Source organism: Monodon monoceros, unplaced genomic scaffold, assembly GCF_005190385.1.
Source record: "Monodon monoceros isolate NGI ecotype Baffin Bay Population unplaced genomic scaffold, NGI_Narwhal_1 Super_Scaffold_12, whole genome shotgun sequence".
NCBI lineage: Eukaryota > Metazoa > Chordata > Mammalia > Artiodactyla > Monodontidae > Monodon > Monodon monoceros.
The window spans coordinates 40997776-41014302 of record NW_021703768.1 but is presented as its reverse complement, the minus strand read 5'-3'; the positions used below and the strand labels follow the sequence as shown (position 1 = coordinate 41014302).

Sequence of the window (16527 nt, the reverse complement as noted above, 5' to 3'; positions counted from 1 at the left end):
TTTGAGTCTTTTAATATTAGTAACATGTTGAATGAAAAACATTTCTACATTTAAAAATCTGTCACTTTGTAAATATTTTCCTGAGCCAGTAACTGTCATCACTGTACCCTTATACAGTAATAGGTATTATTTCTTCTCTTTTATCAGGGGACAAAAGAGGCAGGTGCCCTGAAAGCACATGGGCTGTTTTCATCCATAGGTTGTGCTTTTATCTATCTACAAGTTTGTGGGTGTTAATGGTTGCCTTCTGCCTGTATTCCTTTTATTTTTTCATTTGTTGGCAGATCTTATTTATATTTTGAGAAAATAAAAAGGGCACTTCAAAGACTTTGGTTTTACCTTATTCTTGTATTATTTTTTCACTAGCACAATATGAATGCTCTAGTTAAAATGGAAATTAAAGTACAATACTACATTATATATATTTAAAGCTCTATTATCTGTGACAGTGCAAGGTACATAATAAATAGCGATGGATTAAGAGATTGATCATCATAATTATCCTCTGAAGCCCTAGTTCTGCAGCTCACTTGCTGTTGACTTTGGACGAGTTATATCATCCCTCCAGGTTTCAGTTTTAACATCTGAAAAATGAAGAGAATAAAGCAAACAATATATAAGGACCGTTGAAACTTTAGCATCCTCTGATCAACTGTGGAGCATAGTTAGTTCATTACCTCTGATTTTCCACTAGGAGAGTCAAGTTATATGTATTTTTATGGGGCAGATGAGTTTAGAATCTAGCTTTATATATTTTCTGCTTTGCAGAGAAAAGGCCAAATTCAGGGCAAATTATATTAAGATGTTTTTGGTAGTATCATAAATGTTCTTTCTTCTTCAACCACTTAGTGTAGGCCTAGGGCAGGAAGCATGGATTCTTTCTGGAATATCATTTCACTAATGGCATAAAGCCTTTCAGAAATATCACTACTCCCACTGATATTCAAGCTACCCTGACTATAAAAAAATTTCTTAGCCTGCTAAAACTGCCCAATAAGGAAAAGAAATACCCAGCATGAACCTGACTTTAGATGAAAACATAAACTAATCCAAACACAAGTTAACTTGGAAAGAAATTAAACCCTGTCACCGTGAACTCCTAAAGTCTGTGAAAGAGGTTGCTTCTTTTCAGAAGGGTGTTGGGTGGGGAGGCCACCAAGCTACAAATTACACTCTAAGAGTTTGTGGGCCTGTAAATTATTTCTAAAGGATTGATGGTGATATTCTTCTGTTATACAAAACAAATTTCCAGCAAGAGGATTACCAGAGTTGATATCTGATATCAAGCAAGATGAAAAGAAAAAACACAGAAAACTTATTATAAGTGCCAATAAAATACTCAGCATTTCCCCCTTCTTTTTAAGATGGATAATTTAAGTGTGATTTCTTTTACTATTTTTGTCCCTGGGAATCATTTTTCTGACTCTGGTGATATGTTGATCAACAATGTCATGTGCTCTAAAGATGGAGATGAATTGCAGAAGTCAGACAGGAATTTATTTTAAAAGCTTAGACTACCCAGAGGATCAGAAAATATATCTTGGGTTTCTGGGGATTCTGGAATAAACTTGGATTATACGCTGCTACCAGTAGGTAACTAACACTCTGCATACATTACTACTATATGCTGACATCTTTACTGAGTTATAGAAAAATCTCCAGATAGCCCCTTAGGTACCTGCTTGCTCTAGCACACTTACTGTTGCTCCCCACAATTAGCAATAAAATAGTTGCTAATCACTGGTAGACGATACTAATCAACTCTGTAAAATATGTTTTAAATCCATTTGAGTATCATATGGAAATCAGTATGTCCTGAGTTGCTCCCTTCCATGCAAAGTGTAAATACCTAAGTTGGGAATTAATGTTTAAGTATATGCTTATGGGTTAATATTTAAATTTTTAAATAAAAATCTATAAATAATTTAAATTAAAACATCTCATGAATGGATGAAAGAAAGGCTGAATGAATGGCTGTCTGTATCTTATTAAAAAAAGATGTGTTGTAGTCTTATAATCTGCTCCAGTATTGTGTGCTACTATCGAAAGAAAACAACAAATATTCGGAGATGGCCATTGCCTTCCCTGGACAGCCTGACTTTTGGAGATTTTTATTCTCAAAGGTTATATACAATTCTGGAAGTTTATCCCATGAGAAGGTTAAGGCCTCTGCAGTCTCTCAAAAACAAACAAAATAAAGACCACTTTCTAAACTGTGGTCACAGAGAGATTTGCAACCACTCAAGTCTGAAGGGCAGTTTGAATTGATTAGCAGGCTCTCTGTACTCTGATTCCAGCAGGCAGCCCATTCTGACCTTGACTCAAAGAGCAGAAGGGTGACTTGCATTTATATCAGAATTTGGATGCCCATGGATGGATTTAGTGTGCAAAACATTGAACATGATAGAGTTAATAGAGAAAGATGGGTGGATAGGTAGGTAGAGAGAGTCATAAATGGACAGAGATCACCAGAATTTATTTTTGTGATATTGATTAAATTCACCACAAGGAGAAAAAAATATTTTTAAGAATACCTTCTCCAGCCAATCTGTAGTTTCTGGTATTTAGTAGAAATAATAGGTGCCTGGGACTTTCCCATGCCCTCACTGGTATCAGATGTTAGGAGACTTTTGCACCTGAGTGAATTTGGCAGCAGTTCTGCACCAGGAATTCTGCTAGTCTCTACAGAAAACTGCCCAGGTTTGGCTGGTACCCGTAATACTGTCATCAAATTGTACTTGACTTTTAAGTGCTGGTTTGACCTAAGGCATGGCTTCTCCTATTTGTAGTGATCTTAATGTGGCTACAGGAAAATCACGATCGAAGGTTATGTTGCGTGCATCTGCTTTGTATAAATGCTCTATTTCACTTGGAAAAAGTTCAAGTGTTCGAGAGACCACAATTTTTGATTATTATAGACAGACAAATGATGCTCTGGAACTTCAAGAGATAATAAGGAAGTGTTTAGTTTTTCAGGGATAATTGAAAGACGTCCCTCTTCTTTACATAAGATGTGGTTATCTTAGAGGCACACTTTGCTTTCTTCCTGCTTGGAGCCAGCATACACATCACTCTGATTTCCTGGAGTTTCTTCACTCCTCCTTCTGCCAAATTACATCCCAGTCTCCTTTCAAAACTCTGAGTAAAACACACATCCTTTGGGGAGCTTTCTGGACTAACCCCACGAAGCTTCAGTCACTCTCACAATATTCCTGTTGAGCTTTACTTTTCAAGACTCAGACATTCATTCATTGAGTCATCTAACATGTGCACCAACTTTATGCTAGGCCTAGTTATAGGCACTTGAGATATATTACTGAACAAAATAAAGGTTTCTTTCCTCGAGGAGGCTATATTTCAGTAAAGAGTGTGATGGTTAATTTTATGTGTTACTTTGGCTAGGTCATGGCATCCAGATATTTGGCCCAACACCAGTCCAGACATTGCTGTGAAGGTATTTTTAAGATGAGATTGACAGACTTTGAGTAAAGCAGATTACCCTCTGTAATTTGGGTGACCCCATCCAATAAATGAAGGCCTTAAGAGGAAAAGACTGAGAAAGAAGGCATTTTTGTCTCCAGACTGCCTTTGGATTTGAGCTGCAACATCATATTTTCCCTGGGTCTCCAACCTACCCTGCAGAATTCAAATTTGCTAGCCCTTACCTCACATGAACAAATTTCTTAAAATAAATCTTCCTCTCTGTGTCACTCCTTATATATATATATATATGTATATATGTATATATATATATGTAAATTGTATGCTATATTAGAAGATAGTAAGTGTGAAAGGAAAAGTGGGGAAAGTAGAGTAGGATAAGGGGGACTGGGAATGTTGGGAATGGGAATAAGACTGTTTTATTAAATAGAGGAGGCCTCATTGAGAAGATGAGATTTGAGAGAATATTGGAAGATACTGGGAGGGTTAGCCGAGTGGCTCTCTGGAGAAAGAGCATTTCAGGCAGAACAACCAACTGGAGTAAAGATCCTAATGCAGGAGTGTGTTCAGGTAACAGCAAGGAAGCTGGTGTGGCTGGAATGGAGAGCACAAAGGGTTGAGTAGTAGAAGATGTGAGCAGCATGGTAACAGGAAGCCAGATGAAGTAGAGCCTTACAGGCTCATTGTAGAGTGTTGAGCCAAAGCGAGATGTGACTCTGATTTTTTTTTTTCTTTTTTTTTTTGGCTGTGTTGGGTCTTCGTTGCTGTACGCAGGCTTTCTTTAGTTGCGGCGAGCGGCGGCTACTCTTCATTGCAGTGCACGGGCTTCTCATTGCAGTGGCTTCTCTTGTTGCGGAGCATGGGCTGTAGGCACGCAGGCTTCAGTAGTTGTGGCACATGGGCTCAGTAGTTGTGGCTCATGGGCTCTAGAGTGCAGGCTCAGTAGTTATGGCGCACAGGCTTAGTTGCTCCGTGGCATGTGGGATCTTCCTGGACCAGGGATCGAACCCGTGTCCCCTGCATTGGCAGGCAGATTCTTAACCACTGTGCCACCAGGGAAACCCCGTGATTCTGATTTATGTTTTTAGAAAAGTTATTTCTGTCTGCTCTACTGAGAATAGACTTTAGAGCCCAAGGGTAGTAGCAGGGACATGTGTTAGGAAAGTGTATCCCTCAGCTATTGCTGAGTAACAAACCATCCTATTTTTTAGTTGCTGAAAACAAGAACCATTATTTAGCTCACAATTCCTTGGATTGGCAAATTAGACAGGGCTCAAATGGGCAGTCTCCTAGTCTTGTCTGCAGTCAGCTACAGGTCAGCTAAGTGTCTGTGTTTCAGGGAGCTGCCTAGCTATTGGCTTGGACAATGAGGGTGACTGGACCATATGCTTATTCACATGATGGCAGCAGGATTTCAAGAGAAGGAGCAGAAGTGTTCAAGGGATTTTGGGGTCTAGGCTCAAAACTGACATACCATCACTTGGGGTATATTATATTAGTTGAAACAAGTCATGGGGTGTTCACAGATTGAAGGATTAGAAGGAGCAGATTACACATCTTGATAGGAAAAGCTACAAAGACAGATTATGAAGGAGTATGATATAGTGACGGAGATAATTGCTGCCTTTTGGCAAACAGTCTGCCACAGAGGCTATTTTGGATGTCCAGGTGAGAGATGATTGTTGCTTGGACCAAGGTAGTAGCGTGGAGGTGGTGTGAATTGGTCAGAGCCCACATCTGCTTTCAATGTTGGGACAACAGGATTTCTTGATGAACAGGTATAGGGTGGAGAAGAGGAAAGGAGAAGAGTCAAGGATCAGTCTAAGGTTTTTGGCTTGAATGACTAGAATGATGGAGTTGCCATACACAGAAATAGGGAAGATTGTGTGTGGAGCAGATTTCTTGAGAGGAAATCAGGAATTTCATTTTAGTCATATTATTTCAAATGTCTGTTAGACATCAAAGTTGAAATGTGAAATAAGCAGTTTGAAATTAAGACTAATGTTTGATAGCTCACACAACTTAATAATAAAACACCAAACAACCCAATCAAAAAATGGGCAGAAAACCTAAATAGACTTTTCTCCAAAGAAGACATACAGATGGCCAATAAGCACATGAAAAGATGCTCAACATCACTAATTGTTAGAGAAATGCAAATCAACACTACCATGAAGTACCACCTCACACCAGTCAGAGTGGCCATCATCCAAAAGTCTACAAATAACAAATGCTGGAGAGGGTGTGGAGAAAAGGGAACACTCCTATACTGTTGGTAGGAATGTAAATTGGTGCAGCCACCATGGAGCACAGTATGGAAGTTCCTTGAAAAACTAAAAATAGAGTTGCCATTTGCTCCAGCAATCCCACTCCTGGGCATATATCTGGAGAAAACTCTAATTTGAAAAGACACGTGCACCCCAATGTTCATAGCAGCACTATTTACGATAGCCAAGACATGGAAGCGACCTGAATGTCCATTGACAGGTGAATAGGTAAAGAAGATGTAGTATTTATATTTATATATATGTGTGTGTGTGTGTGTGTGTGTGTGTGTATATATATATATATATATATATATATACTTATACACACACACACATTGGAATACTACTCAGCCATATAAAAGAATGAAATAATGCCATTTGCAGCAACATGGATGGACCTAGAGATATCATACATACAAAGAGAAGTAAGACAAAGACAAATATCATATGATATCACTTATATGTGGAATCCAAAATATGATACAAATGAACTTATTTACAAAACAGAAACAGACACACAGACATAGAAAACAAACTTATGGTTAACAAAGGGGAAACGGGGCAGGGAGGGATAAATTAGGAGTTTGGGATTAGCAGATACAAACTACTATATATAAAATATATAAACATCAAGGTCCTACTGTATAGCATAGGGAACTATATTCAATATTTGTAGTAAACTATAATGGAAAAGAATCTATATATGTGTAACTGAATCACTTTGCTGTACATGGGAAACTAACACAACATTGTGAATTAACTATACTTCAATTAAAAAAATTTTTTTTAAAGGGCTAACATTTGAGAGAGAGGTTTGGGCAGGAGTCCTCAGCAAATAGCTGATATTTAAAACTATGGGACTGAACAATATATCTTCAGGAATGACTACAGATAAAAGGAAAGAACCAACTATTGAGCCCCAGAACTAATACACTAATACAAATACTAATACTAAAACTGTAGTGTACTAGGAGTTCAGGAAGAAGAAGAAGAACCAATAATGGAGGCTGAGAAGGAATAGCCAGTGATATGGGGGAAAAACAGACCAAAAGAGTGCAGTGTCCTGGAAGCCAAGAGAAGACAGTGATTTGAGGAGTAGGAAAGGACTACGCCGGATGCTGCTGACAGGTCACCTGAGGTCATTGCCAGCCAGATCATTTGAGGATTTTTTTTTTAAAAAAGCTTCGGGATTCTCTTGTTATTTATTCTCTTGTTATTTTTTCTATCAAGAAATGTTTTCACCTTGGCTGTCACAGGAGTGGCAGTGGCAGTGGTAGTAGTAGTTGTAGTGGTGGTGGTGGTAGTAATATAACAGTGGTAGTAGTGGTGGTAGTAGTAGCAGGGGCAGCACTAGTAGCAATAGTAGTAGTGGTGACGGTGTAGTAATAGTAATGTAGTAGCAGTAGCAGTGTAGTAACAGTAGTAGTAGCAGTGCTGGTGGTGGTGGTGGTTTTGGGGTAGTAGTGTGGTAGCAGCAGTAGTGGTAGTGGTAGTTGTGGTAGTTCTGTAGTAGTAGCAGTGCCGTGTTAGTAGCAGTAGTATGTTAGTAGTAGTGGTAGCGGTAGTTGTGGTAGTTGTGTAGTAGTAGCAGCAGCAGCGGCACCCTGCTCCAGGCGCTGTTCCTCGGGCTCCATGTGGATAATCTCATTGCATCCTCCCAGTAATCATTTTCTTTATGGATGAGGAAATTAAGTCACAGAAAAGTTAACTAACTTTTCCAGAGTCATACAACCATAATGTAATGGGTCCAGAATTCAAACCCAGCCCTTCTGATTCCATAGCCTTTCTGCTCACCACTCTGCTATACTGACACACAGGGAGCAGGACAAGTGCTGTCGTAGTGCTGAGGTTCAACAGATTACATTTTAGGCATCAGATTCCGTCATCCTTTTTTATGAAAACCAGGCTTCTGATCCCGTAACCATTTTTCTAGCATATCTTGTTCTTATTTATTTACTTAATTATCTCCATTTCAATCTAAAACCAATTTGAAGCAGCTTATACAAATTATACAGCATAATCACATAAAGAATAAGTGATGTGATGGGGAAGACACCTTGCTTCCATCAGCCATTCTAATAACTGGCATAGTCGTGGTAAGGAAATTATAACTTTTATTGCCTCAAAATTTGCTTGCCAACCAGATTCAGAAGGTAATATGCAAATTTTGAGAGACTCTTCATAATTGTCTATTTTTTTAATACGGTGAATGGTAAATTTCCTATGTCATTTAAGTATAAACAGCATGTTGAACTTTTTGCACTGTACATAATCGAAATATTATCTTGGAATTTAAACACATTATAATAGTGGATAGCACAACGAATGAATAGTTTATTCCAATTCAAATTTAGCCTTAGAGTCATTTGTGTCTATTTCATGTTTCTCTAAAATAATACAAACAGACTTCCTGTTCTTTCTAATAATGTAAAATGCTATAACACAATACAAAAATATGCCTTTGGCCACGAATTATTTTAGTCATAGTGGCCATTTAAATTCATTGTTGGAAGTAATAAATTGGTTACGGTTGGTGGGATATTCAAGTGGAGATGCCTGCAGACAGGCAGGAAAGCATCTGTAACTTTGGTCCAGTGATGCCCCCCTACAGCACAGTGTGGTGGGCGAAGTGTGAGTGCAAACCCAATCAAAGGCAGGAGACACAAACTGACACAAATCCACTCCCATCATCAAACTGTTCCACTTGGGAATGGATATACATGTACATATGTGTGCATGTACGTATGTGTGTACAAAAAGACCTCAAATTCAACATGTTTAAAATGGGGTGTGCTCTGAATTTTTCTTTTTGCCTCCAGTCTCTCAGCTTTCTATCCATTCTTCGTACCACCACCAGATCAGTCATATTAAAGCCTGTGTGTTGTTTTTCTTCTGAAATCTTTAATGACTGTCTATTGCCAGTAAGACCCACGGAATCCATCCTTGCTTGGGCAGGTTGGCTTGCTAAAACAACAGCCATTCCCAACACTTTTCTTCTTCGCCACCCCACTACAAAAGCTGGAAAGCAGATACTTTTTTTACTCTGCCTCTGTTTCCCTTGCAAGTGGCCATTGACTCATTTTTAGACAATGAGATATGACTACCAGAGATTCTTGGAAAGATTTTGCTTTTCTGATAAAAAGAACATATGTGGTTGTTGCTGTTCTTTCTCCCTGCTTCCTATATTGAATATAGTTATAATGCATATAGATTATGCATCCGTTTTGTCACCATGAGGAGACAGATATAAGGATTAAAAGCCCCTGCAGATGGCAGAGTGGTAGAAAGACTGTGTTCTGAGAGAACTCTGTTGAACTGCTGACACAACCCTGAGGCTGCCTACTTCTGGATTTATTATTAAGAAAACAATAAATTGTCTTTATGTTTTAACCAGACTTTCTGTTTCTTGCAGATGACATTATTCCTAATTCAGCTTTGCATTCAAACATTTACACTATCTGATTTGAAGTTGTCCTTCCATACACATATGTGTTTTCTTGGCTACTTGATCACCATGTTTCAGAAGAATCTTCACTGTTCCCATTTCTAGAACACTCTCTGGCCTTTCCTGCTTCAGTGACTTAGCTCATGTTATTTCTTCCATGTGGAATTCATTTTTTTGTATTCTTCTACCAACACTGCCCTCCTTTCTTTGCCTCTAATCTTGCTGTAGTCTTGGATATCCAGCTTACATGTCACCTCCTCCATGAAAACTTTCCTGCTCTTCCTGGAGGTGATAGCTTCCTTCTTGAATTCCTCTGAAACTTGGCTCTGTACAACAAAGATCATACCAAGCCCCAGAATATAATTATTTATGTTCTAAATTGTAATCCTTGACTAAAATTTGACTTATATGTCATTATTTCTCCTTGGGAATGGGTTGAACTTAGGTGTTTATTTATTTATTTATTTTTCTAAATGAGTAGATCAGTGAATAAAGGAAATGGATTTTAGGTGTCTACAATGTAAAGTAGGTTGGGAGCAACAGAAATTCAGAAGTTTTGAAATAGAGAGGACTCCATAGATAGAGTCAAAGAGTAGAGTATTTGCTTACTGTAAAGAGGCCATGAAAAGTTCCATCCATTTCAGGACAACCTAATGAGGTTTTTGTCGATTGCAAAGAATGAAGCAACTCTTGTGTCTCAAGGCCCATTTTGACTGTTGAGTGGTTGTGCTTTCTTACATTGTTTTTGTTACATGTAATGAGATTTGGGCACATAATTCTATATATGCTACAAGGAATACTGGGCCCATAAAATATTCTAATAAAAAATTATACTCTTTGAGGTTTTATTCACATGTTTTCTTCATGTTATAACCTAATATGCTTGCTTAGAAAAACACATTTTATTGTTTTTGAGTCATTTCCCCATCTTGAGTTTATTAAACTTGAATTAAAAGAAATTATTCTAAAAACAAAGCTGTTTCCTACACTGCAGCTTGAAAAACTTTTGAAACTAAATAAAGTTAGAATTCAAAACATTAAGCAAATACAAATCTTAAAATTGATAAGGCCTTTCCCATATCAAATATAGACATTTATTATAGCAACATGAGAGTTATTTTTGTCCCTTGGTCTTTTCTAGTTGAGGCCTTGATTAATGTGATGTTAAATGCCTAATATTGGGTAGTGAGCTAAGTTGCTCATCCTGTGCCTAGCCCCTTCCCACCCACTTCTAGAAGCAAAGTGTGGATGAGGATAAACAATTCCATGAGGGGAAATAAATATACTTACACATATGTACAGACAGACATATCTATGGCCTTAAAGAGAGAGAGAGAGTAGACCAAAAAAGCTTTGGGAGAAAATATTTCAAATATTTGCCTCTCTCTCCCCATCATGTTTTTTAAATATGTATTACAGAGGAAAAAATGCCTAGCAAATAAGGAAAGCCCACTAGCACTCCCTAAAGACTGCTGTCACTACTAGGTCTTGATGACAGCCAGCATTCTGAAGCAATATATCTAAATCATGGACTTTTTTTTTAAAGTTAAGAAATCCAGAAAAGTCACAGGTCCTGATTACAGATTCTGGCGCAATCTCACTAACAGTTTTTAGACATAATGTCCTCTGAGTTGTAAACCCACATATGGGTCCTTTCAGAGCCAATTTCTTCATGCAAGCCTGGAACTCTATCTGCTCCTTTCAGATCTCTCAACAGTTTTCAAGGAGTCAGCCTTCCTTCTTTCCAGAAAGGAACCACCCATTCTTTCAACTTCGTGTCACTAACATTAGTCATCACAGTGGAGGAATAGACAAGGGTAATCATGTTTTTTAAAATTTGGAAACAGCCCAAAGGTTCCAAATTTCTTTCAGAATTAAGTCATTTCCTCGTCTATGACTGTCAGTCTTCTCAGATGTTATTGGAAGTTTCCCTACTTTGTTCACTCACTCATTCACTTCTTCATTCAATAACTTTTTATCAAGCACCTACTATGTGTCAGGCAGTGTTCTGGACTCTGAGGTTACATCAGTGGACAAAATCCTAATGGAGTTTGCATTCTAGTGGGAAGAGATGATTATAAACAAATAAATGAAAAACAATATACCAGGTAGTGATAAGCGATACAAGAAAAATAAGCAGATTTATGGGGAAAGAGAATGCTAGGTGGGAGGGCTGCTGTTTTGCCTTGGGTGGTCAGTGAAGGCTGCTCTGAGAGTGCACGCTGAGCAGGAAGTGAGGGGGTGCACAGTTTAGTTATCTGGGAGAAGAGCCCTTCGGGCAGAGGAAACAGGATGTGCAAAGGTCCTGAGTGTGTTGGTGTGTTCAGGGAATGACTGGGGGTCAGCGTGGCTGGAGCAGAACGGGCAAGGTGTGTGGGGCTGGAGGAAATGACATTAGATAAGAGAGAGCTGAGGCCAGATCAAGGCCTTGTTGTCCATTTTAAGTGTTCTGGCGTTTATTCCAAGTGACTGGGAAGCAATGGAAGATTTTTTCGTAGAGTGATATCAGATTTAAGTCTTAAAAAATCACTTTGGCTTGCTATGTTGAGAACAGACTGTAGAGGGCCAAGTTCATAAGCAGGGAGACAAGTTAGGAGGCTACTACAGTAATTCAAATGCTAGATGAGCTTTTGTCTTAGAAATTTATGACTCCAGCCTTGTCTGGGTTAGATGTCTAACCAAGATGCTCACCTCACGGCCAGCGTCTGGGCATAGCATTTTCTCAGAACAGTTCATAACCCACTCTGATTTCATTGCTGTACATATCCCCTATCCGCCTACACCACCTACACTCAGCTTCTGTGACGCTCTCCTGGGGGAGGAAGACATTTGGCCTTTGGGCTTTCAAAGATTCTTCCTCTGTGCTTCAGATGTTTTTGCAGGAACTTTGCATTTGTATATTTCTCCTCTTCCAAGGTGTCTCTCTCTCTCTCTCCCCCTCTTTTTCTGGGTAATGTGTTTTTTGTCTTTTTTAAAAATTTTTATTGGAGTAGAGTTGATTTACAATGTTGTGTTAGTTTCTGCTGTACTGAAAAGTGAATCAGTTATACATATCCACATATCCACTCTTTTTTAGATTCTTTCCCCAAATAGGCCATTACAGAGTATTGAGTAGAGTTCCCTGTGCTTTACAGTAGGTCCTTATTAGTTATCTATTATATATATACTAGTGTGTGTATGTCAATCCCAGTCTCCCAATTTATCCCTCTCCCCTTTCCCCCCTGGTAACCATAAGTTTGTTTTCTACATCTGCGACTCTATTTCTGTTTTGTGAATAAGTTCATTTGTACCATCCAGGGTGTCTCTGATACCTCTATCTTTGAGAAATTCTCTTACATCCCTTGGTCCATTAAAAAAAAAAATCTTCTTGGTTTTATCTGCAGCGCATTCATTTATATGTTACCAAAGCAGGTTCTAGCTTTAGCTGGATCTCAGTCTCCTCACCTGTTCTGAGTGGTGCTTGAAATTAGTCAGTAGCTGATTTGCAGCAGGTGACATTGTCCTAGGGGCACTAGTGCCTCATTCTTAGCATTAGCAGAATTTGTCCTGCTTTCCTGTACCCCTCAGACCTCCTACAAAATTCCTATTTCCAGTCTGAGAGATGCCTCTGGTCCAGAACTCATTTTAGGAGCAATAATGATTGATAGGCCCTGAGCCTTCATTCCTTTTTCAGTTCTGACCACCTTCTCACGTTACCTATGGCCTAGGTTGCTAGCAGCCCACCAGCCATATCAGCTCATAGATAGGTTTCTTTTGGCCCATACAGCGCTGTTTAAAATTTTTTGAATAATTGCCAATACTTAAAAATGATGAGATTTATATAATAACCTGAATTTTTCATTTCTCTTAAAAAAACTGTTAGACTTGGCCAAACTGAGTATGCGCGCTCACATGGCAACACCACACTGCAGTTCAGCAGCAGCTGTGCCACGGGATGAGGCATGCGCACTGTGCCCCTCCCAGCGCCTCTCACTGCCACGTCCCCTGCTTGGTGGTTCCTCTAGATATCTGAGTGCCAAACCTTGGTCAGTGCTCTCATTCTCCCATATCCCACTAGCCTTTAAAATTATTCTAGAGGTTCCCATTGCCCATGCAGAATTTTTAAGGATGAGAGTAATCTTTTAAAATTATACAAAAGCAACAACAACACATCCCAACATATAGAAAGTAAGACACAACTTTCACATAGGAAAGAGCAGCTGATTTCTTATGGCTTCTCAAAATGAGTCTAAATAGATTTTGGCTAGTTATCCAGTTTAATGCAACCTGGGTAGCCACTGGATATACACCTTAACCTTCCCCTTGGCCTAGCCTTCCCCACCCCAAATCTGTTCTAGCAAAGTCTTCTGAAATAGGATTTATAGGAAGACCCTCAGTGCAGTGCAACCATGGATGGAGATATTGGTGCCGCATTTGCCATGGCCACTTCTGACCTAATGCCAAAGTTTCTATTGCCTCTTGGTCCGTTTTCAGATGTCTGTATGGTGAGGGAGGAATTCTCCAATATCCCATTAGAGTTTCTGAGCAGTCTCAACTCTGTGGAGTGGAAATTTATAAAGAGTTTATTTCTTCCAGTCACTGCCTTGAACTATGCCTCATTCATTCTTCATTTCTTGTCACTTAATACCATCTGGGATCGATCACATAAATTTCCAGTCACTTCGAGTCATTAAAACTCATTTATTTTAAAGCATCAATCTCAAATTTGATTTAAATCCCATCCCTTCCTTGTAATCTTTGTTGTGTGGTCCGTGGATGAGTCCTTCAGAGGGCCCTGTAGGACCTGTCCACTCCACAGTTCCCTGACCAGGAGATCCAGCTCTCACTCCACTTCTCCCACCTCCCATTTGCTGGTGCCAACACCACACAGCTTCTCGTTACTGGACTCCCCTTGCCAGGAGGCCACCACTGTGGGCAGAGCAAGATGCCTAAAACCTGGCTACTTTCTGTGGTACCCACTTGACCCACAGTCAACTCGCTCATCTTTGCCACCAAACAGTGGAAGAGGAGACTGCCCCCTCTCTCCCTTCTGCTGTCTCTCTTTCGGTCCCCCACCCAGATAGGCACAGGGACAAATCAGCCAGTTCACTGCCTTAGGCAGACATCTCACCAGGGCATCCATCCATTCTGCTGAGAGTGTGCGTCATGCAGGCCCCAGTCTGAGCTGTTCTCTTGCAGCCTCACTCTCACTTGTCTTGGTGACAGGAGTGCCCTCCCCTTCTCCCTGGGGAAGGGGAAGAATCATCTTTCATTTAAACCCTACAGTTTCCCTGAGGACAAGCAATCCATTGGCTCTCACCCTTTCCTCTCCCCAGTCCTCTGCCCTCCAGACTGGAGGACCGGGTACAGTCACGTGTGGGTGGGTCAGTTCTGCGGACTCTTTGTACGCCCTGAGGGAACTGTCTGGTCCATTGTTGGCCGCTGTCTTCAGAATGCAGGCACTTCATGATTTCACATGTGGTGTTTTCTGTTCTTGGTGCCAAGCTTGGGAAAGTCTGCTCAGTGTCTGCTGTACTGTTGTATTTGAGCTGGATGAATCAGCTCAAGCACATCTAGGTATGAGAGGCAGAAAGCTCAACCCAAGATGGCTCTGCCAGTGAGGAAGTGTATTGTGTCACTTAACTTCGGCTCGTATTGATTCCTGGTTCACGTGGTGTCCTTAGGTCCCCAGCTCCACTGTGTTTTCTCTGGGTGAGAAATGGTAGATGGAGGAGTCTTGGGGTCCTTATGGAGGCTCACTCAAGGCTCACCTCATCAGACTCCAGCAGAGGAGAATTCACTTTCCCAGACGCTCAAACAAAAATCCTGGAATGTGACCTAGGTCACGTGCCCGTTCCTGACCCAGTAACAGTGTTTGGAGGTGGCTGATGCCACTCTGAGATCCACCTGAAGTTTGGAAATGACTTTCCTCCATCTCTCCCACATCCTATGACATCCATCAAAGGAGGTCATAGATTTTCCAGATCTACCCTTGTTCAAACATTTCAGAGGGGTATGAAGAATAATGGTTTAAAGTTTAGGACCTTGAAATAGGATAGAACTGGATCCAAATCCTGGCTCTACCAGAGCAAGGGAACGTGACCAAGTACTTAAATTCTCTGAGACTCAGTTTCTCAGTTTTCCCAGCTGTAAAATGGGAGTGTTAATAATACCTAAGTCATTGGGTTGTTAAGAGGATAAAGTAAATTGTGCCTTGTATGATTATTATTCTGTAATGCCTGACACAATTAGATGCTCAATAAATACTATTTTTATTGCTAAGAACTTCCTCCTTTGTGGACAGAGACCAACACTATGGAAAAACATACTAAATTATGAAGATTCTCCTTGCATTTCCTAGAAGGGACCAATTTGACACTGTTGTCCCGGGGGTAAGCAGATTTTCCTGTCAATTTTCCTGTTATTCTTTGTATGCAGCAAGTGGAGGACTCAATGTGAAAGATGGAGGGTGGGGGAAAACTAAGTATATGAAATGTCTTAAGCATCGGTGTGAGTGTGTGTGTGTGTGTGTGTGTGTGTGAACTAGGAAGCTTATGCTAGGAGTAACTACCAGAGATTCATTAATCATTTCCAAAGAGCAACATAGGACGCTTTGGAGAACCTGCCAGATTTTGAGCCATCTCTGAATTTAGCAACACCCCTAGACATTGCCCAGACCTTCTCTTAGATTTGTCCATAAAATGGGGAAAATTGAGGCATTTTTGTTTTGTCATTTAAAGCAAAGCAATCTTGCCCAAATTTCATATTTTAAGGAAATTGTAAAAATATTAATAACATGAATTCAGTTGTAAAATGCATTTTGTATTTATCTTAAAGAATTAAACAATACTGGAATTAAAGGTGAGAGAACATTTTTTTAATATCAAGTAGGAACTGCACCTTTCTGAAAAGTAAAATGTTATTTTTTTGAGAGACAGCAACAGTGGAGGTAATTTCCCAAGTAAAATATGCGAATTACGTTGAAATATATGGTGTGACTACGTAAATAAAAATGTGACAGCCCGTTTTGTATTCCAAAACTGAGCTCCCGTTTGTTGAGATTAAGATAGCTATTGGCGCCCTCTTGTGGAAATGATTATTTTAGCTATTATTATTTTAGGTGTTTAGTTAGAAAGGAAAATCAACACAATTATTAAGGCCTACCTGTCATAAACGTGTTGTTTCCAGGCACTTTTGATGACTTCAGATTAATCATATAGTTTTGTTTATACACGAAGTCCAGGAGGAATTTTAATATGTAGCGTAATGATGGTCTTTGCAGATTTACATTATGACTGTTTTTTTCTTAAGTAGATTTTGATCTGTCATCTGATTCAGCTGTTCTAAGAACCTTAATCAGACCTGGTTTATGTACATTTATATTTCACCTCAAAA

The 16527-nt window shown here is 39.6% G+C and overlaps 1 pseudogene across 1 annotated transcript in view; it reads left to right on the top strand.

The window, feature by feature from the left end:
- LOC114892834 overlaps window positions 1–16527 on the top strand; it is a 28274-nt pseudogene that overhangs the window by 223 nt on the left and 11524 nt on the right. The window lies entirely within an intron of this gene.